This window comes from Triticum aestivum, chromosome 1D, assembly GCF_018294505.1.
Source record: "Triticum aestivum cultivar Chinese Spring chromosome 1D, IWGSC CS RefSeq v2.1, whole genome shotgun sequence".
NCBI lineage: Eukaryota > Viridiplantae > Streptophyta > Magnoliopsida > Poales > Poaceae > Triticum > Triticum aestivum.
Window position 1 is genome coordinate 169355411 of NC_057796.1, and position 21279 is coordinate 169376689.

A 21279-nucleotide genomic window follows, 5' to 3' on the forward strand; every position below is an offset into this window, starting at 1 on the left:
AGGCAAGGAAACACAAAACGAAAACTAGATGGATCTCGAAAGCAAACCTAATATGAAAAGACCTCGGATTGGTGGTGGACAAGCAGATGTATATGTGGACTCGGATTGGTGGTGGACAGGCGGATGTATATGTGGACTCAGATTGGTGGTGGACAGGCAGATGTATATGTGGACTCGGATTGGTGGTGGACAGGCGGATGTATATGGCAGCGGTAAGGAATATGTTGGTGGTGGTGGTATATGCTAGGAACAATGACGATGGTGCGGCGGCGGCGTGACAACTTGTGAACAGAACTCGAAACTCTAAGGGAAACCAGACGCTAAGACCAGCAACTTCACACGACGATGCAACCGCAAATTCAACAAAGCAAAATACTGAAAACACTATGCAAAGGCTTAGACTGGTTCGGATATGATGAACTAACCCTAATTTTTTTTTGGATTTTTCGTGGACTGTAGGTATGAAGAACAGACTCGATCTAAACTACGAAAAACTGTAAAATCTCACCGAGCAACCTAAAGCTCTGATACCACTTGATAGAGCTAAAGGTGTCCCGTCTTTCGATGAGATGGTGGCTATCGTTTTGGAGGAAGTCGACTCTGACGATCCGACTACGAACGTGCGAGGACGTCGCGCCTTAGCAATCGCTAAACCAACTCCGAGGGGTTATTGACCACGCCGGAGCACGATCAACCTGACCATGAAGGTCTGTTTCCTGCAGGCAAACGAAGAACAAGCAAGAAACTAAGATTGCAATCTGGATATTGCGAATATAAGAGGAAAGCTTTATTGATCAAGGTGGGGTTTTGTGACGCCTTTGTCTGGTCGTTGAACACAAACGAAGTACGCGAAGTTGCAGCTATGGCGAACTTTTAATCTAAAAAAACCCAAAGTCTAAACGGTGCCCTAAGGGCTGTATATATGGAGGAAGAGGGGGGAAATTTCGTGGCCCTTGGGGAAGGGGTCCGAAACCAACCCTATCTCTTGTTTCCCCACACATACGGACTCTAGAAACAGCCTATACTTATGTATTTCAAAATTACATGGGCCTGGCCCAATAATAAGGTGACGCAGCACCTAGAATAGCCTCTGGACGAAATTTATGAAGTGGCATCTTGTATATTTCGTCCAAGGCTTCATTCACTCCTTATGGTGGGTTCAAAGTCCTGAAATCATCACTTGTAACTCTGTTCTTGTTCCCCTTGCGCATCCCATCAACTCGATGCTTGTTCTTGCTCCAATGTTCATCCTTCTCCAAGGTAGGCCCTTCATTTGTAAGCAAAACAAAAGTATCCAATTTAGGCAGCATCATATTCTCATGAACATTAGAATCATTACCAAGAAACGAAAGTACCTAGTAATTTAATTGGCGTGCGCGATCTCTAGTAATTGGTCCATTATATGTAACAGTAGGGGCTGTGGGTGTAACAATGGTATTGATGTCCTGATCAAGTCTCATGTCTCTTAGTTCAAAAAGGGTGAAAAAGGGTAGAAAGGCATGACAACGCAATAGAGAATGACCAGGTCGATCGGTTTGTTGTCCTCACATAGGAAAAAAGGTGGATAAAGAGAACAAAAATGGGATGTAATCCACATATGCTGCCTGGATATTTCTTGCTCTGGCACCACTCTATGCGTCCATGGAGGTACATCGTACTGGTGCCCCCACTGTCCGAATGGGCATCCCATGCTCTTATTGCTACTTTTTAACTGTTAGTATAACGCCAGCGGTAAATTCAAGCAATGCCACTGCTAAAGTGATGCCACATTTAACTAATGCCGCGATCAGTCTAATGCCACCGATAAATTTAAGCAATGCCATTTAATGTCACTGGATTATTTCAGGGTTAGTTGTTGATTGTGGATGTATTAAAGATTTTTCAGCTAAGGCATTCTAGTGTTGTTGCATAGCCAGTATACCAACGAAGAAACTTGTTACTACATTCAGATTTTTGTACTGTTAATGCTTATAGATTACATACCTGTCGATTACATACCTGACATAATGATGTAATGTTAAGTCATTTCTTTTTGTACAGTGTCACTGAATTGTCATGGCAGTGATGGCATTTTATTTTATTTGAACTGCACAAAATATGCTTAAAAGGAGAGGAAAGGTCAGGAATGGTTCACTTTTTTCAAAAAAAACTATATATGCCTTCCTGACATGAGCCGTTGTTGCCTTATTTATTCCTTCAAACAGGTGGTTAGAAACAGTCTTGCTACCTTTTCCCATTAAGAAATTGGAAGGCTTATATTTGTGAGTCGATGGTTCAACTAGTGCCACTTTTTTAGTAATCACACTTTCAATATCTATGCAAACAGGGATGCTCAATTTTAGTGGAACTGCACAAAAAGTCCAAATGGTTCAACATTAGGAGCATGTTTTCTTCCAAACCTTTATATCCAATTGGTGGCACTATGAGCTGTTCATTACGAAGGTACATGGTTTGCTACTATCTTGCTACTATTTTTGTACTGTCATTAAATAGTAATATTAGTGGTTTGCATGTGGATTTATTGGCAGGGTGGACCTACATTGGTGGTGCAGGACATGACTCAATGATTGGATGCTCAATTTCGGTTGTATAGATTTGACCTCTTCCATCACTGCGAACATGGATATCCTTGGTCTAATAAGAATGGGCGCTATATTTCTGCTCTGAACCAGCAAATCAATTCAGTATGAAATTGTCCAGGGCCAAACATGACAGTATCAAATTGTCCAGTGCAAAACATGACAGATGCTAAGCGGAAGAGGCGTGTTTAAACCGAAAATACAAGGTGGAGTATATGTTTACTAGCCGGTTGATATTTGTGTAGAAAGATATCTGCCCAAACAAACAAAGTGACTGCAATTTTGGTGCAACTGCACAAAAGAATAGTATAGCCACTGCATGCAGTGCCACTTGAAAATAGACATAGAAAGACATGATAGTCACTTCATGGACTGCACAAAAGTAGTACTGTACTATTTATTGGCCAACACTAGGTGCTTCATTGCTTTGGTCTGATTGTACAATGGGCATCATTTTGCCTAAGTTAAAGTTTGTATTCCGAAAATAGTCTCGCCGTGTGATCGAGAGAAGACCAAATCATATTGCAGTGGATGTTCCTCTGTCATGTGTGGTTCATTCTAATGGTTCCATCTGTTGGTGAAACCACTTACGTTTGCAACAGGAATTGTAGACTTCACAAACAAATTTGTCTTTCACTCTGTACTGAATTTTGGCCCAGAGAAGCATCCATGTTAGTAGGAAGAACATATGTTTTTTTAGATCTTTGCTTTTGAAGCTACATATTTGTATATGATCTGTGAATCATTGAGATGCATTAACATGTTACTAGTTGGTTGTGAATTTGGGCTTCTAATGTGAACATATTACAATGCTAGGCCTGTGAGTCTCGTGTGAACATTTCGAACAGATCGGCTCTTGCTGCTGTGCACATCATGATCCTGATTTCTGTGTTCTCGGTGTTTACAAGTTACTAGAAGTTCCTTATTTTTGTTCGCTCCGTGTTTACAAGTTACTTATCGATCACTAGCTAGCCTGCTAATATGCTCCTGGCAGTTTTTGTTGCGATGCGAGATCCAAAGGTGGCAGTTTTCTGAATAAAAATGCTTATCTCTGAAGAAACTGGCAAGCTGTTATGAAGAAAATGCCATGCGAATCTAAAGAAACTACCAGCAAAAACGTTTGCAAATGCCTTATCTCCCAACGAACGTTCATCAGCTAATGCGATCCTACATGTACAATATCCGACCTACTCGATCCTACATGTACACTATCCGACCTACTCGATCCTACACGGATAAATAGCGGATCACGCACGTACTACCTCCTTTCCAGTTTGCAGGGCTCAATTCAAAAATCTCACCAACCAAGGTAGATGATGAGTGGTGGAATCATTTTTGACAATGAGGGAGTACCTCATCTAGATGATTCGAGTGCACTCGTTTGACCGTCATGCCGATGTGCGACCCAGCACGGACGGGACGCACCACTGACGGGACGACACATCAATTTTTCCAGTTTTCCATGGTAAGCTGGCGCGCTAAGCCATGCCTGCTTATGCATTGAATTCCGATGACCGTCGCGTTTCCCGCGGCACACTGCTTCAACTACCTTCCACCTATAATTACTGGTTCCCGGCGTTCTTCGGTAGCACCGTCACTCAACTCGCCCTATCGGCTCCCCTCACAAACCCCACCGGCCCGAAGTCGCTCGCCACTTGCCCTCGCTCTCGCCACGTCTGTCATGGCCCCGACCATCCGCAATAGGCGACGCTAGAGGCGCTCACCACCGGAGCTAGTGTTCGGTTATTCACCGGAAGGAAGATGGAGGGAGGAGGTATTATATCGGTATTTAGATGGCAATGCGGAGTACGAGGACTTGTTGGAGCGCGACCGCCTGGTGAAGGAGCAGCGTATCGCCGATTCGCGCCGCCAGCAGGGCATGGAGCAGTAGTGCACCGCCGCTTTTTGTCGCGAGTGGAGCGCTCGCGACTGGGCCGACTACATGGAGGCCAGCGCCCGGCAAATATCCCTAGAGGCTGTCGGGCACGCACGCGTGCACGACGCCAAATTTTACTACCAGCTCATCAAGTGGGTTTCCCGCTTAGAAGCCAAAGCTTCGGTGGACCACACCGGCATGGAAAGGGCCAACGCACGCTAGCAACATGCCCTATCGCACCTCCGGCAAGTCCGAGGCGAGGAGGAGGACGTTGGTGCCGGCATTTAGCGTGTACCGCAGATGGCGGCCGACATCGTCTAGTTAGCTAGGAGTAAGTCAGTACTTGTACACTAGAGTATTAGTGGGAATAGATAGTTAACTTGGCTATGATGGTTGTCAACATGGAAGTTCAGTACTCTATATCTGGTCAGACCTGTTACTTTGCTCTGTATGTTGAACTTTCCGTGTGAACGTATGGAATGGGCTATTATTTTTTTAAATGGCCTGTATTTGTCCGCCACGGGTTTAGAGGCTGACTTTTGGGCCTACTAGGTTGACGCGTACACAATCGGGAGATGATTGTACGTGGAGGGGATGACAGCAGGGACCCACCATTGTCAACGTTGTCAATAAACGAGAGAATTGCACAACGAGTGGCTGACACGAGGGACCTAGTAGCTTGCCCAGTTTTTTTTGAGGGAAGTAGCTTGCCCAGTTATCTTTGTTTTTCAGACGGAAGCAGGGTGTCTACTAGGCTGTGCGGGGCACTCTGGCCTGTCTAGCCAGCCTTTTCTTTTATGTTTACCACAAGACCAGCCCAGTAGTTTTTTTCTTTCTGAAAATGGCTAGCCCGTTTTTTTTGCAGAATACCCAAACCAGGCCTATTTGCTTTGTCAGCCCTGCTGGGCTGCAAATCTTTCAAGACGACAAAATGGGCTATCACTAAAGAGAAATGGCCTGCACATTTTTAAAACAAATCAAACCGGCAATTAGTTTCAATTATTTTCATTTTGAGATTTTAAATTCCATTCATTTTTATGCGTGGACAATTATTTGGATTTTATATTGATATGAATTTATTTTTAAAATTAGTTTGAATGTGACTTGAAATGTTGGGATTAAAAATAGTTGACCGCACCGAAATATGCAAAATTTCGTATAATTTTTAACCGTGGCCACAATATGGGTTGTAATGCTAACAAAAATAAGATGGGCTCCAAGAAAAACCTTAAGAATTAGCAAATGGGCTGTAAATTATTAGAATTAATGGCAGATGGGAAATATGTTGTTGTCCACACATTAGCCTGACTTGGGCACCTACTGTAGGTTGACGCGTACGCTTTCCAACAAAAAAGGTTGACACACATGCAACGCTGTGTCAACTTAGTCAGCACATTAGAGCAGTGACTGCTGGATGTCCATCCAACGTACGTCGTGCTTCTTCAATATCTGCTCTTCCTACTCCAGCCACTCAAACAAGCGCCAACGGGACTGCCTGCTCCCTCCTCCCGCGGCCGGCTGTGCTGCCACACAGGCCTCACCGCCCCACTGTACTCCCATCGCTGGCCTACCCATCCCTCTACTCACCCACACCTGCTGTTATTCTCCGGCGATGGCAGATGAACCAGTAAACCCTCGTACTCCTCTCCGCGTGGGAAACAACTGCCGAGTCTTCCCTGGCTTCATGTCATTCCCTTCCAAGGCCTCATCGTCATCCATCACCCTAGTGCTCTCGGCTCGGCGTGGTCACCGTGGTCAACAAACGACATCCATCGGAAGTGGACAGTAAGTGGAGAGGCTGACAGCTGGGTCCACAGCCGCACGCAAGGAAATGCCTCCTTATTACGCGCAAAATAATATTTCCTCCACCTGACAGCTGGGACACACCAGAAGGGCATCTGTATTTCACAAAAAAACATTCCCCCGTTGTCAGCTCGGACCCACCATAGTAGGAGGCTGACTTGTGGGCCTACTAAGTTGACGGGGACGGAGGCTTTGTCAACTGAATCAATATGAACGATTCTAGATCCAGTGACCGTACGATGTCCATCCAACGCCGTAGTGCTTCTTCAACCTCTGGTCTTCTTGCTCCCCAAACCAGGGTCGGTCGTGTTGCGTGCTCCTGCTCCCGTGGCCGGCTGTGCTGCCGCAGAGGCCTCACCGCCCCATACTACTCCCACCACAGGCCAGGCCATCCCTCTACTCACCCACACCCCCTGGTATTCTGCGGTGACGACAGCCTCACACCGCATGCGAACCAGTGAACCCTCGTACTCCTCTCCGCGTGGGCATCCACTACTGCGTCTTCCCCAGCTCCGCGTCGTCCCCTTCCTAGGCCTCGCCATCGTCGACCGCCTTGGTGCTCTTGGCGCGGCGTGGTCAATGTGGTCAAGGAACGACTTCCATCGGAAGAGTACTATACGTGGAGAGGCTGACAGCTGGGTTCATGGCCGCAGCAAGGAAATGCCTCCTTATTATGCGCAAAATAATGATTCCTCCAGCTGACAGCAGGGACCCACCAGATAGGCCACCATATTTCGCGAAAAAAACATTTCCCCCTGACTGCTGGGACCCACCAGCTACATCTTCGCACACAAGGAAGTGCCTCCTTATCCTCCCTGATAGTCGGGACCCACCTGGTCAAAGCGTATGTAGCGTTATCATTCTGGTCGCGAACGTGTACGTACATACTGGTCGATCATTCTGTCTGCTGGCTGCAGCGATGAACCGTGGCCGAGTAAGGAAGGGCACGTGTCATAGTAGAGGCATGCATGTATCGTAGTAGAGGCGCGCACATAACATGTACACGTACGTACAGCCAGGGTGCAAGAACGTAAATACGGCCACATACGTAGATACGGGTGGGGTCTCGAACGCTTAGTCGCGCATACGTACGGCCAGGGGTCGTGTACATGGAGAGGCAGCGACGGTGTCCTGTTCATCGGCAGCCAACCGGCTGGGTCAGAACGGAGAAATTGCATCGTCGTGTTCATCGGGAGCCAACCGGCTTGGACGGAACAGCCGATCGAAACGAGGCCTGGCGTACCGCAGAATGGAGGAAACGGTCTTGTGTTCGACCGCCTACGGTCGAAACGGGATCCTGTTCACCAGGAGGGGTGTGGCGTACCGCAAAACGGAGGAAACAAACTTCTCTTTGACCTCCTATGGTCGAAACGGGGTCCTGTTGATCGGGAGGGGTGTGGCTTATCGCATAACGGAGGAAACAGACTTGTATTGGAGCGATACGGTCGAAATGGGGGTCCTGTTCATCAGGAGGGGTGTGGCTTTCCACAAAACGAGATTCCATGGGCTAATGTATATCTCCACCGTAGACCTCCTCCAGCCTCCATGGGCTACTGTTCATCCACCGTCGACCTCCTCCAGCCACCACCTGCGACTGTTCATCCATGGGCTCCTGTTCATCCAGCCTCCACTGCTCCTCCACCGGCTATTGTTCAACCAGCCCTCTCCACGGGGTCCTGTTCAACCACCCCTCCACCGGCTACTGTTCATCCAGCCCTCCTCCGGCTACTGTTTAACCAGCCCTCCATGGGGTCCTGTTCATCCACCCCAACCGGCTTGATTCGGGTTCACTTAACAGCCAAATCGATCGATCGCTCGGTTTCAGTAATGTGTAGCCTTTAGTGCAATCGCTTGGGTTCAGTAGGCGAACGCCTCGCGCAGGTTCAGTTAGAGCCCAACGCCTCGCACCCACGCGCGTACGTGTACGAGAGAAAGTGCATCACTCGGCCCCCGACCACCCACCGTAACCGGGAACTCCCCGATATTTTCCTCGCCCTCGCTTCTACCACGGTTTTTGCCATCATGAACGGCCCAAAGAATGTCATCCAGCTGCGTCTCCGGCCCGCCCAGGACGAAAAGCCCATTTTCTGTCATGATTTTTTGTCATAGAAGTAGGAGCCCACCACATCTATGATGATACCGGGTTTTGTCACAATTATCGTCATAGAAGTGTCATAAGCATGACAGAAAAATTTTGTTCGGCCCAAAATGTCACGGATGTGTCTTTTTTTGTAATGTACGTCCGTACAACTGTGAGGGGGTCCGAATACCTCTCTATGTTGCATTGGGCCTCCTTTAATAGCTTAAGGGGTAACCATAGTGGCCTTCTTGGAAGGGTGCACGCTTCGTCCTCCGATCGCCCCGGAGGCGCGGCTTTCGCGGTTTGGATTTGCTCCTGCATGTTGTATCGACCTTGCCATCCTCGCCTGGTCATCAAGGGACATTCCTCTTGGAACCTCGACTTGTATGTTGGCTTGGTCTTCTTGATATGCTCCTTGATCTCACGAAGAGCGGTTTCTCTGGCTCAGCCTTACGTTGGTTCCGAATGTAGGATTCTTAGTACGCATGTGTATGGGCTCGGTCAACAAACCTGCATGTTCGTTGCAGTGGCAGGAGCGCCCAGTCCTCCAATACATGCCATTGGGCATCGATGGGGTAGGCCCTAACAAATGCACAAGCAAGCACCTAGACCATGCCGCGGCGGGATCACTGTCTTCTTTGATATCTTCTTTGCTTCTTCGTTAACCTCGGATTGAAATAGTTCCTGGTTTTTCCTTGAGTCATGCTGAATGACGTTAGCTACGCACATAATGGTCCGTGGGCCGCCCACGTTCATGGGGCGGTAACTGCCATTTTACTCATCCCACTACCACTACTATTTCCGCCATGTCCGCTGCATGCATTGCGCAGGGTTGGTGGCGGAGGTGCAGGGTGCGGGAATGTGTGCCATGGCAGAAAGCTCGGCGCCGTGGATAGGCGCAGGAGGGCGGTCGACGATTTTGGACACTGCCCATGACATTGATGGACCAGATTGGTCGATCGTGGCGGTTGCCATGGGGTAGTGGTGAGCCAACCACGTGCCACGCTCAGCTATAAAAGGGAGCACAGAGGTGGGCGAAAGGACTCACCCACACATCTTCTTCTTCTTGTGCCCCTTTTCCACCATGGTGAGGGGGAAAGGGCGCAGTCGTACTCCGGCAGTGGTGACAAGGGTCTCCTCTCGGCAACGAATCCCTGCCCCAGCCCAGGATGCGGGGGCGGAATCCAGTGCACAAGGTGGTGCTCCGGGACGCGAATGCGGTCGGCGAAGCTCTCGGGGCCGGGGAGGACGGTGTGGCGCTTTGATCGCTCCACCCCCAGCAGCCCTGGCTCCGATGGAGGGCCATGTCGGTGACACACCGCTGGAGTTCATCATCAAGCTGCGCGGCCCCCCACGCAGTCGTCTCTGACTTCCAAACCCTTTTATAAGGGTAATGGAGGTTGAACAGCCGCGCGAGCGGAACCTGCACATGAGGGGTTGCTGTAATGGCAACATGCGGGCCGATGTTGAATTCCCCGCACCTCACGTGATGCTTCTCCGTCGCGGTTGGAAAACTTTCGCACGTGCCCATAGCTTGGCGGAGGGGCACGTCCTCCATTTCAAGTTAATGGATGCAGATCTGCTCTCCATCAAGGTCACTGTACGTTCGGGTGCTCGCTTAGGGTGCTGCGCAGAAAGATCGACTGACGATGAAAGCTTCTCTTCAAGCGGCAGCGATGAAGAGGACACTGACGGCGAAGACGATGGTGCCGAGCGGGAGGGCGGCGGCTCGGACACCAACTAAGCGCCGGACGCACCGTCACTGTCAGCTAGGTGCCGGTAGCACCATCATACGCACCTGGTCTTCTCATCGACAGAGCGATTTGCCGGGGGGTTGGGTGTGGATGCCTCCGCCTCCTCCAGTTGTACTCCGTCAGGCTTCCTCATGGACTCCGGCTTCGTCTTCCCTGCCGATGTCCCTCCAGCCACGTTCCTCTGGTCCTGGCGGTGGTGACTAGGGCATCGCTTGGCCGCTCCTTCCGCCCTTCCGGCTTCGTCCTCGCCCTCCCGATCTGGTCAGGCTGCGCCCCGCAAGCCCTGACAGGGTCATGCTGGGCTTCTGCCTGGGCACTCCTTTTGCCCTCTTTACCTCCCACAGTACGTAGCTACTAGTAGGAGAGGGACAAGAAAGGCATTACGGGGCACCTATCATTTTTCAATCTAAAAGATGTATGCATCTGCCAAACTTTAGTTCAAATTATGTAATCTTCCTTTCTTGTTTGTACCCTTTATGGTTTGTACTTGTTTATCCGCGTATTAATGAAAACAGATTTGTTTTATTGGCACTTGTGCATGTAACATGTTCATGCCGAGGGGCAGGCCCTTAATACTTTCAAGTAAACAAGGTTTTCCGGCAAGACACCTTGCCCGTCCTTTCCGTTGCTGCCGCAGGGCTCGGCCTGACGGAGCGTGGAAAGAAATGCTACGCCAACCACCTCGACCGAAGTGATTCTTCAAATCAAAGGATAGGAGCACAGATGTTGAGGGCGACGAGGTTCTTCTATGCACAAGCCCTTTGCACAGGGATATACTATGGATGTCTAGGGGAACTTATCTGCTTCACGCTGCCGGGAATCGATACTCCAGCTTGTTCTCACTTATTCCCTTTGGGGAGTTTATCCGCGGCAGGGGCCCTGTTGTTAGAACAGGGGGAAAACAATAGCACACTATCTCGTTTATATGATTTAAGGACTATAGTAAAGTAATACTTAAATAAACATGCGTGCAAGTCTAAGGCGCCAGTGCTTTGTTTTATTATCTTTGCACAGGGTCTGTGCCCCTCTTTATACAAAGGGTTACATGCACATCGGCAAGGCTTGTACGAAAGGTGGCTGCCGGGGACTGAGCCCAGTAGCCGTGCCTTACGGGTAGAACTTGCGAAGGTGCTCAATATTACATGAGTTTTGCATTTTAATGCCATCTTCGGTCTCCAGACGGACTGAGCCAGGTCTGGTGACTTGTACTACCGAGTAAGGGCCTCCCCACTTTGAAGTTAACTTGTTGGAACCCTTGGCAGATTGAACGTGCCTAAGGACAAGGTCGCCTTCCTCAAGGCTTCGGGCATGATCCCGCGGCTATGATAACAGTGCAGGACTTTGGTAGCATGCAGCACGCACAGCGGCCCGGAGATGATCTTCCTCGAGGAGGACGACATCGTCATGCCGAAGCTGCTTTTGCTCTACTTCATCATAGGTAATTACTCAAGGTGACCCGTATATGAGTTCCGTGGGGAGCACTGCTTTTTCCCCATACACTAGGGAGAATGGAGTCTGGCCGGTGGCTCGATTTGGTGTCGTCCGGAGGGACCAATGAACCACCGACAGCTCATCAAAATAGCATCTGCCACACTTCTGCAACTTATCAAAAGTTCTCTTCTTGAGTCCATGTAGCACTTTAGCATTCATCATCTCAGCTTGTCCCAAGGCGCCGAAGAAGAAACTCAGAGCCTTTCTCCCAAGGCTTTGAACGTATTGCATGAAGGTGCGGCTCGTGAATTGGGTGTCGTTGTTGGTGATAACTTTGTTGAGTACTCCAAAACGGCACACCAATCCTTTCAAGAACTTGACGGCTGATTGTGCGGTCACCTTCCTCACTAGCGCCACATCTGGCCACTTTGTAAACTTGTTTATTGCAACGTACAAGAATTCAAAGCCCCTGGTAGCGCGGGGGAAGGGGCCCAAGATATCGAGCCCCCAGACCGAGAATGGCCAGGATAAAGGGATCGTCTGGAGAGCTTGAGCTGGTTAATGAATAGCTCAGTTGCATCCTGGAGGGCTATGGGCCAGTAGAAACCCTGCCGGAAGGCGTTTCTGACTAGGACTATTGATCTAATGTGAGCACCACACATACCCACATGTATATCTGCCAACAGCTTCAGCCCATCTTCCCGGCAGATGCACTTCAATTTCACCCTATTTGGCCTCTTTCTGTATAGAGTGTCATCGGCAAACTGATACATACTGGATCATCAGGCTACTTTTTCAGCTTCTTCTTGCCCTTCGGGAAGTTCTCCTGTTTGGAGGAAATGGACTATCTGCTGCTCCCAAGTTGGAGCCCGCGGCTCGACAACAAGGACTAAAGGCACCCCTGCATTCATGGGAGCACTTTCCTCTACCGCAAGAACTTGTGTTCTGCAGGAGGGTGCGGCTCACCAACCGAAGCAGGGTTTCCCCTGCCAGCCTCTCTACCGTTAGCTTCGGGGAGTTCTGCCGGGAAATGCTTGTCAGGGTTCAGCTTCCTTCTTTTTTGTGGCCATCATTGAAGGGGAAACTGATGGTTGAGTTATATGGAGGACAAAAGTCCAGGGTTCCACAGGGAGCTTTTGCGCGACGCACTTTGACAAGTGATATGCAATGTCTTTTTTTGCTTGTGGCAAGTGCTCTGCTTGTGGCAAGTGCTCTGCTTGTAATCCATCAAAGTGCTCTTCCAACTTCCTCAATTCCTCCACATATGCCTCCATCAACGGGCTCTGATAATCTTTGTTGACTTGCCTCACCACTAGTTGAGAATCTCCGCGAATGATCAGCTTCTTGATTCCCAATTCCACAGCGATCCTGAGTCCGGCAAGGAGCACCTCATACTTAGCAGTGTTGTTTGTGGACTTCTCCCGTGGAAAGTGCATTTGTACGCATATTTGAGATGCTCTCCGGTGGGCATGACAAGAAGTACGCTGCCTCTGGCGCCCTGCAACGAGAAACACCATCAAAATACATGATCCACTCCTGAGGTGCCTCTGTGCTAGGGAGAACTGTCTCTGGTACTTCTTCGTCTATAGTGGGCGTCCATTCTGCAATGAACTCTGCCAATGCCCTGCTCTGAATAGTTGAAGTGTTTTCATACTTTAAGCCAAAGCTTGACAATTCTAGTGCCCATTCTACTATTTAGCCTGTCGCTTCGGGGTTCCTCAACATGCGCTGTAGTGGAAAACGGGTGACAACCGTGATCTCATGGGCTTGGAAGTAATGGCGCAATTTCCTCGAGGCCATGATAAGGCCGAAGATCAGCTTTTTCACTCCAGAATACCGTGATCTAGCCCCTTGCAACAGAGAGCTGACAAAGTACACTGGCCGCTGCAACACTTTCTTCCTTGTCGAAGTCATAGGATCGCCTTTGGTGGCTGGGTCCGCCTCCCCCTAGTCTGTGTCCAGTCCTGCCATGACTGGTTCAGTTCCATCTCCGGAGGGTATAGTTGCTGCGGCTGTTTCCTCATCCACTTCTCGGTGCACTAACCACTTGATTTGTTGTAGCTAAGTATAGCAACAACAACTCTTGTGGTTTAGGCGCGGCAAAGGTGGGAGCAGAGGAAAGGTAGGCTTTCAGGTCTTGCAGCGCTACTTCTGCTTCCAGGTTCCACTTCATCGGGCCTGCTTTCTTCAAGATTTTGAAGAAAGGCAAGGCACGCTCGGTAGACTTGGAGATGAACCTACTCAGTACGGCAACACATCTAGTCAAACACCTTACATCTTTAACAGTCTTGGGTGCTTGTATTTGCTCGATTGCTCTGATCTTGTCTGGGTTGGCCTCTATCCCCCATTGGGACACAAAGAAACCAAGGAGCTTGTAGGAGGGGATACCAAACACACACTTCTCAGGGTTTAGCTTCAAGTTGATCTTCCACAAGTTTGCAAAGGTCTCTTCCAAATCTTGAATGATTGTTGATATGTCCGTCTTCTTGACCACTATATCATCCATATAAGCTTCTACATTCCTGTGCAGCTGGGGTTCAAAACCCACATATACTGCCCTTGCAACAGTGGATCCGGTGCTCTTTAACTCAGAAGGCATTCGTACAAAGCAATACGTGCCACATGGAGTTATGAACGCGGTCTTCTCTTCATCTTCTTTGGCCATGAATATCTGATGGTACCCGGAGTACACATCCAGGAAAGATAGCAAATCACATCTGGAAGTGGAATCAATAATTTGATCAATGTGCGACAAGGCGAAAGGGTCTTTTGGACAGGCTTTGTTCAAGTCCGTGAAATCAATACAGAGCCTCCATTTCCCGTTCGCCTTGCGCACTACCACTGGATTCGCTAGCCAAGTTGGGTGCAACATCCCTCTGACTAAACCAGCTACTTCAAGCTTCTTAATTTCCTCGGCAATGAACTGTTGCCGCTCTAAGGCTTGCTTTTTGACCTTCTGCTTGACGGGCCGAGCATGAGGACAGACAACATGGTGGTGCTCGATTACCTCCCTGGGAAGACCGGGGATGTCAAACGGTTGCCAAGCAAACACATCGACATCTGCCCGCAGGAAGGCAACGAGCGCGCTTTCCTATTTGTCATCAAGGGTGGCGCTAATGGTGAACGTAACGTCAGCGCCATCCTGCCTTGCCAGAACTAGCTTCATAGCAGGTGACCCAACCTTGGGTGTCTTGCTAGTGGAACTCTCCGGCAGGTCATCAACAGGCGCAGTGCACTATGAAGAGGCGCACTTCCCGGAGTCCTTCCCGGTCTCTGCTAGCCTTCTTCCCCTTCTTTGTTTCCTTGGTGGGAGCTGGGCGTCAGCTGCCTCAGTAGCTACCGCGTCTCGATACATCTTGTCTAAAATATGATCCCATCTTTCTTATCTGATGAGATGGAAATGATTCCCATCGGCCCTGGCATCTTCAAGCTGTTGTAGGCATAGTGGGATGCCGCCGTGAACTTTGCCAGAGCTGGATGACTAAGAATCCCATTGTAAGGCAAAGGAAGCTCAACAACGTCAAACACGGCCCTCTCGGTCCAGTAGTTCAATTACCCGCCAAATGTCACAGGCAACGTGATATTCCCTTTGGGTCGGCTCCTGCCGGGGTTGATCCCTTGGAACATACCCGTGGCCTTGACTTCTTCATCAGGGATCTGCAGCTTGCCAACTACCTTAGGGAGATCAAATTCAGCCCAGCCCCACCGTCAACTAGCATCTTTATTACTTTGAGGTGCGGATTGTTGGGGAAACCAACAACGGCAAACACCCTACCACAGTGGTGCGGTCAGGGTGATCCTCTTCATCAAAGATGATAGGCGTGTGGGACCATTTAAGTGGCCTTTGGGAATCCGCAGTTGGCCCCACGGCATTGACTTCACGTGCCCATTGCTTGAGCTGCCGGTGAGAGGAATGCAAGGATGCATCCCCGTCAATGCACATGGCTTTCGTTGCGTTCTAGAATTCTTGTTCGCTGGTTTCTTCTTCTTCCTCTTCATCATTCTCACAATCTCCTTTCTTTTCGCAGCCTCTAGTGAGCTTTTCCTTCTACTGGAGGGCCTTGCCACGACGGCCTCCTCTACTACCATGGCCTTTCCCGCCAGCACCCTCTTGGCTTCTCTCCCTGTCATGCTTCTCATATTCAGCCTTTTGCTTCTTAACAAGCTTCTCAACTTGGTGACACTCTTGGAGGTCATGGACCTTGGTGCGGTGGCTCTTGCAGTATGGACCGTCGGACTGTCCGGCTTTCTCTGCTGCCGCGGTCTCCCGGCAATCAGCGCACGTGGTAGCTCCCTTGCCAGGGGTCTCAGTCTTGGTCTTGTTGCCGACACCAAGATCACCAGAGCTCTCAACGGCCAACACTGCCTTCTCTTTGCGCTTCCTATTGCGCCTCCTGTTCCTCCCCTTCGAGTTGGCGGCATTGTCATCATCATCTGAATTGATTTTGACACCAGCCTCCTCTCCGGGGAGTCGCCTTCCTTCTTTAGCCTGAGCATACTTATCCGCCAAGGTGTACAACTCGTTGACGGTCTTGGGTAGCCGGACATTCACCTTGGCCTGCATCCTTCTGTTGTGCACATTCGAATGGAACGCAACAATCATGGCTGTAGGGTGTATCTCTGGAATGTTACGGTGCACTCGACTGAACCTCTGTATATACTTACGTAGATCCTCCCCTTCCTTCTGTGGAAGGACCTGCAAATCACTGGGCTGTCCAGGCTCTTGGTGGCCACCTATGAAGGCGCCAAAAAACTCATTGCACAAGTCTGCCCATGATGAAATGGAATTTTCTGGCAGTTGCATCAGCCATGATCTCACATTTGGCTTAAGTGCCAAAGGGAAATAGTTGGCGAACACCTTCTCATCTCTGCCTCCGGCGGCTTGAACAGCAATTGTATAAATGCTCAAAAACTCTGTTGAGTTTAACTTTCCGTCGTATTTTTCCTGCAGTTCAGGCTTGAAGACGCGGGCAGACGGCCAACGGACCTATCGCAGCTCACGAGTGAAGGCGGGGCAGCTAACCTTGAAAGGTAAGTACCTGCCAGCACTAGGCACAGGCTCGTCATCGTCTGAGCCATTGCGTCTGTCGGATTGATGGTGTGCCTCTTGGCATCGCTCTATAGTGACACACGCATCTTCCTTCCACCGGTCTTCTAGAACTCACCGCTGATCACGACTGGTTTGCAGGTCACACTAAGCCATCAACATCTCGTCGAGCTCGTCGACTCGTCAAGCTCGCTGGGGCTGCCACTGGGCCTGTTGTCGCGGAGGGGACAACACCGTTGGTGTAGCCCCCTCAATAGGGCCAACGTCTCGGGCCGCCGTCTCTGTTCACCGGCATCGTGACAGCTCCACATGTTGTGATTTACCGGCCTTAGCCAAGCCAATTGTCGTGGGAAACACGGCCACCTATGGGACCAAGGTTCCCTTGCTAGTTCAGTTAGGGGATGTCACGTTGCACAAAGAGCAAAAGAGCGTGGGGCAGCACGGCAGAAATCGCACGGGCAATTTTACCCAGTTCGAGCCACCGCGAGCCGTAAAACCCTACTCTTGCTTTGGTGGATTGATGGTGGAAGCATGGTGGTGGTCACAGCCCGTTTGCCCGGCAGGGTTGCTTCAGGGCACAAACGGCTACACGCGTATGAATGTGTGGGTGTCCAACCTTCTAACCCTTTCTACGGTTGCCACGGGCCTCCATTTATGGATTAAGGGGTCACCACAATGGCAAAGTAGTCATTATGCACTAATAAGATAGCAAACAGTGCTATCATACCTAAATCTGCAGGCTAATAGGGCGCATTAAATGCGCCTCTCAACGTCACATCGGTGCTTGCCCGGCAAGCCTTGCCGGGCTGTTTTGCCAGCTTCATGCATGCCTGCTTGCTTAACACATCGCAGGACGGGTGTGGTCTGTAGGTATTTCCCGTAGAAAGAGGCTGCCATGTGGCGAATGGCTGCCACTTAGTCACTCTGCGGCTTGACGCCTCATTGATCAATGACGTGGGTCGTGGTGGAGTGGTTTTGTGAGGTGGCTCTCTCCGTGGGTCCCAGTAGGCCCTGCCGGGACATCTTGGAGGTTTTCTTTCGGGGGTGGCCCTCTTCTTCTGGTGATTTCTTACTTCTTTAGCTTGGCCTTGGTCCTCTTGATCTGCATGTTGGTCCTTCGAAGACCTTGATCTCTTGTACCTTGGCCTATTTCTGGTGCTGTAATCTTGTTCCCGTGCCGGTGCATAGTCTGGGCAACAGACCCAGGGTTTGTTGCACCTATAGAAGCCCCCGGGCCCCTCCCAAACATGTTGCCGAGCGTCGTTGGGGTAGGCCCTAATAAGTGCACGGGCAGGGGTGTGGAAGAGGCTGGCCTCTTGAGGTCTTCTTTGCTTCTTCATTAACCTTGAATATGGGCCAGTTTCCGGTTTTCCCGCACGTCGTGTAAAGCCAATCGTGGTGGGGCCACCATTGTAATGGCCCGTGAATGACTATAATGCACGCGGTAGAAACTGCCAATTCACTCTTCCCACCATGCTCTTATCCTTAGCCACGTATGCTGCATGCATCGCGCGAGGTAGGTAATGGAGGCGCGTGGCGCGGGAGAGCATCAAGGCGAGGGCTCCGTCTTCTTGAATTGGCGAAGGAGGGCGGTGGTCGCTTGTTGAGGGAGCCGCTCCCGTCCTCGACCCGCCTATATAAGGAGGGGCGAAGGGAGAGTTGAGCCATCCATCTCCGCATCTCTTCTTCCCTATCTTCTACCTCTTGCCGGTCATGTTGAAGAGAAGGGCCTGGGGCCAGGCCCCGGGCTCTAGTTTGGGGTCGGCGTCGCCGAATGTTGGTGCTGGTGCTTGAGGAGTGATTCTGATCCATACTTGGAGAAGACTTTGTCGATGAGCCGCCCGTGTTGTGGGAAATAACAAGCCTCCCCATTGTGGGGAAATGCTTGTCCCTTTCGCCACGGTCAATTGCCCATTGGGTAGTGCGGTGTCCGGCTCTGAGTTATCGCTGCTTGTTGGCCTGGCGACAAGGTCCTCGGTGTCTTCAGGGCTTGCCAAGGAGGAAGGGCTGGGGATCGTTGGTAATCCCAGCACTTCCCCTTTTGGAGGCCCTGGGGCTGATGTCTATGAAAGGCACGCCTTCCTACCCGCCGAGGTGGCGAGCGTTGCGCCTCGAGCCCCCGGCTGTCTTGGTCGCTTGTCGTCTCTCCGGGGAGGGAACTGACCCGTGAGGTCGGTGCTTCCCTGGAGCGGTGTTGATGAAGATGAAACCAGGGAAGAAGGAGAAGGCGTGAGGTAGGCCGTCCAGTCGGAGTACGACTGCATCGACGCGTTCGTGTCGTAGACGGGGAAGGGGTCGCCCTCCTGGTGCTTTCGCTTCCTCGAGTGGTCTCCCAGCTGGGCCCTGACGTCCTTCTCCGTCGGTGCCTGTGCTGGAGCCTTTCTGCCTGGTTTTGGAAGTGGTGCCCATGCGTGCTAACAAACTTTGTATACCCTAGTCTTTGCTTTGTTTCTTACTTTTGCAAGAGGCTCATGGCGGAGAACTTATGGGACATTTTAGACACGACAAGACCTTTGCCACACTCTCCTTCAAGTACTTTTCGCCAAAGATGTTCCGTGACGTGGCAAGCTTCACCAACAAATGCTCTACATGCCGCAAAGCTAAGTCACAATCTCAATCTCATGGTTTACATATGCCACTTCCAATTCCATATCAACCATGGGAAGATATTAGTATGGATTTCGTGCTTGGTTTGCCTAGGACTCAAAATGGAAAGGATTCCCTATTTGTTGATGTGGACCAATTCTCAAAAATGGCACATTTCATCCCATGCAATAAGATAGATGATGCTTCAGAGGTTGCATGGAGTGCCAAGGACCATCTTGTCGGACTGAGACATTAAGTTCCTAAGTTACTTTTGGAAGACCATATGAGCCAAGCTCGGCATCAAGCTACTATTCTCCACGTCCTATCATCCACAAACCGACGGCCAAACAGAAGTCACTAACCAGACGCTATCTACTCCCCTACACGTGTTGTTAAAGAAGAACATCAAGGAGTGGGAGGAGTGCTTACCCATTTCCGAGTACACCTACAATCGAGCAAGACACTACTACTACCAGCAAGTCCCCCTTCGAGGTTGTCTACGGCTTCAACCCATTGTCCCCATTGGACATTCTACCTCATCCGTTCCAAGAACCCGCAAACATGGATGCAAGTGCTAGGGCAAGCTTTCTCAAGAGGATGCATGAAGATACAAGGGCAACTATCGAGTGTCAGGTACATCGCATCGCCACCAAGTTCAACATCAACAAGACACCAATGGTGTTGGATACGTCTCCAACGTATCTATAATTTCTTATTGTTCCATGCTGTTATATTATCATTCCTGGATGCCTTACAATCATTTTATAGCAACTTTATATCATTTTTTGGGACTAACCTATTGACCCAGTGCCCAGTGCCAGCTGCTATTTTTTGCTTGTTTTTTACATCGCATGAAATCAATAGCAAATGGAGTCCAAAAACCGCGTAACTTTTTGTGGGTTTTTTATGGACCAGAAGACCACAAATGGGCCAGAGCAGCACCTGGGGGGTGCCTCGAGGAGGGCACAACCCACAAGGGCGCGCCTGGGGGCCCAGGCGTGCCCAGGTGGATTGTGCCCACCTCGGTAGCCTCCCGCACCCCCTCTTTACCCTATAAATTCCCAAATATTCCAAAAACCCTTGGGATTAACCTAGATGAGATGTTCCACCATCGCAAGGCTCTGTAGCCACGAAAAACCAATCTAGACCCTGTTCTAGCACTCTGCCAAAGGGAGAAATCATCACCGGTGGCAATCTCCATCATCCCGGCAGCCACAATGATGAAGAGGGAGTAGTCCACCCTCGGGGCTGAGGGTTTGTACCATTAGCTATGTGTTTGATCTCTCTCTCTCTCTCTCTCTCTCTCTCTCTCTCTCGTTTTCTTGATGGCACGATCTTGATGTATCGGTGGCTTTGTTAATATAATTGGATCATATGGTGTTTCACCCTCTCTATCTTGTTGTGATGAATTGAGTTTTCCCTTTGAGATTTTGTTCTTATCAGATTGAATAATTTTATGGATTTGGGAGCACTTGATATATGTCTTGCATCTGAATACCCGTGGTGAGAATGGGGTATTATATTGATTCACTTGAGATATGTTTTGGCACTCAACTCGTAGATTCCTGAGGTGACATTGGGGTAATCTATGCATAGGGGTTGATGCACGTTCTCCTCTTTTGTTTCTCTGGTAGAAATCTTGTGGCACTCTTTGACGTTCTTTGTGTTAGATTGAGTATTATAAATATGAATTTCTTTTGGTGTTATTTTAGTACGAACTCTTGGAAGATCGATCGAAAAGAATACCTTGTGTTATTTTAGTACGAACTCTTGATAGATCCATTAGAAAGAATAACTTGGTGTTATTTTAGTACGAACTCTTAGATAGATCATTCGGAAAGAATAGCTACTAGAAATTTCTTCTTACGTTCTCCACTAGATAAGAAGTTTGGAGTGATTTTTCATCGCACGTTGAGGGATGGTTATATGATCCAATTATATTAGCATTGTTGAGAGATTGCACTAGCGAAAGTACGAACCCTAGGCCTCATTTTCAAGCATTGCAATACCGTATGTGCTTCATTTTATCAATTGCTACCTGATGTCTACTATGCAACCTTCTTCTTGTAGACATTGTTTGGCCTCCAAGTGCAGAGGTTTGTAGGACAGTAGCAAATTTCCCT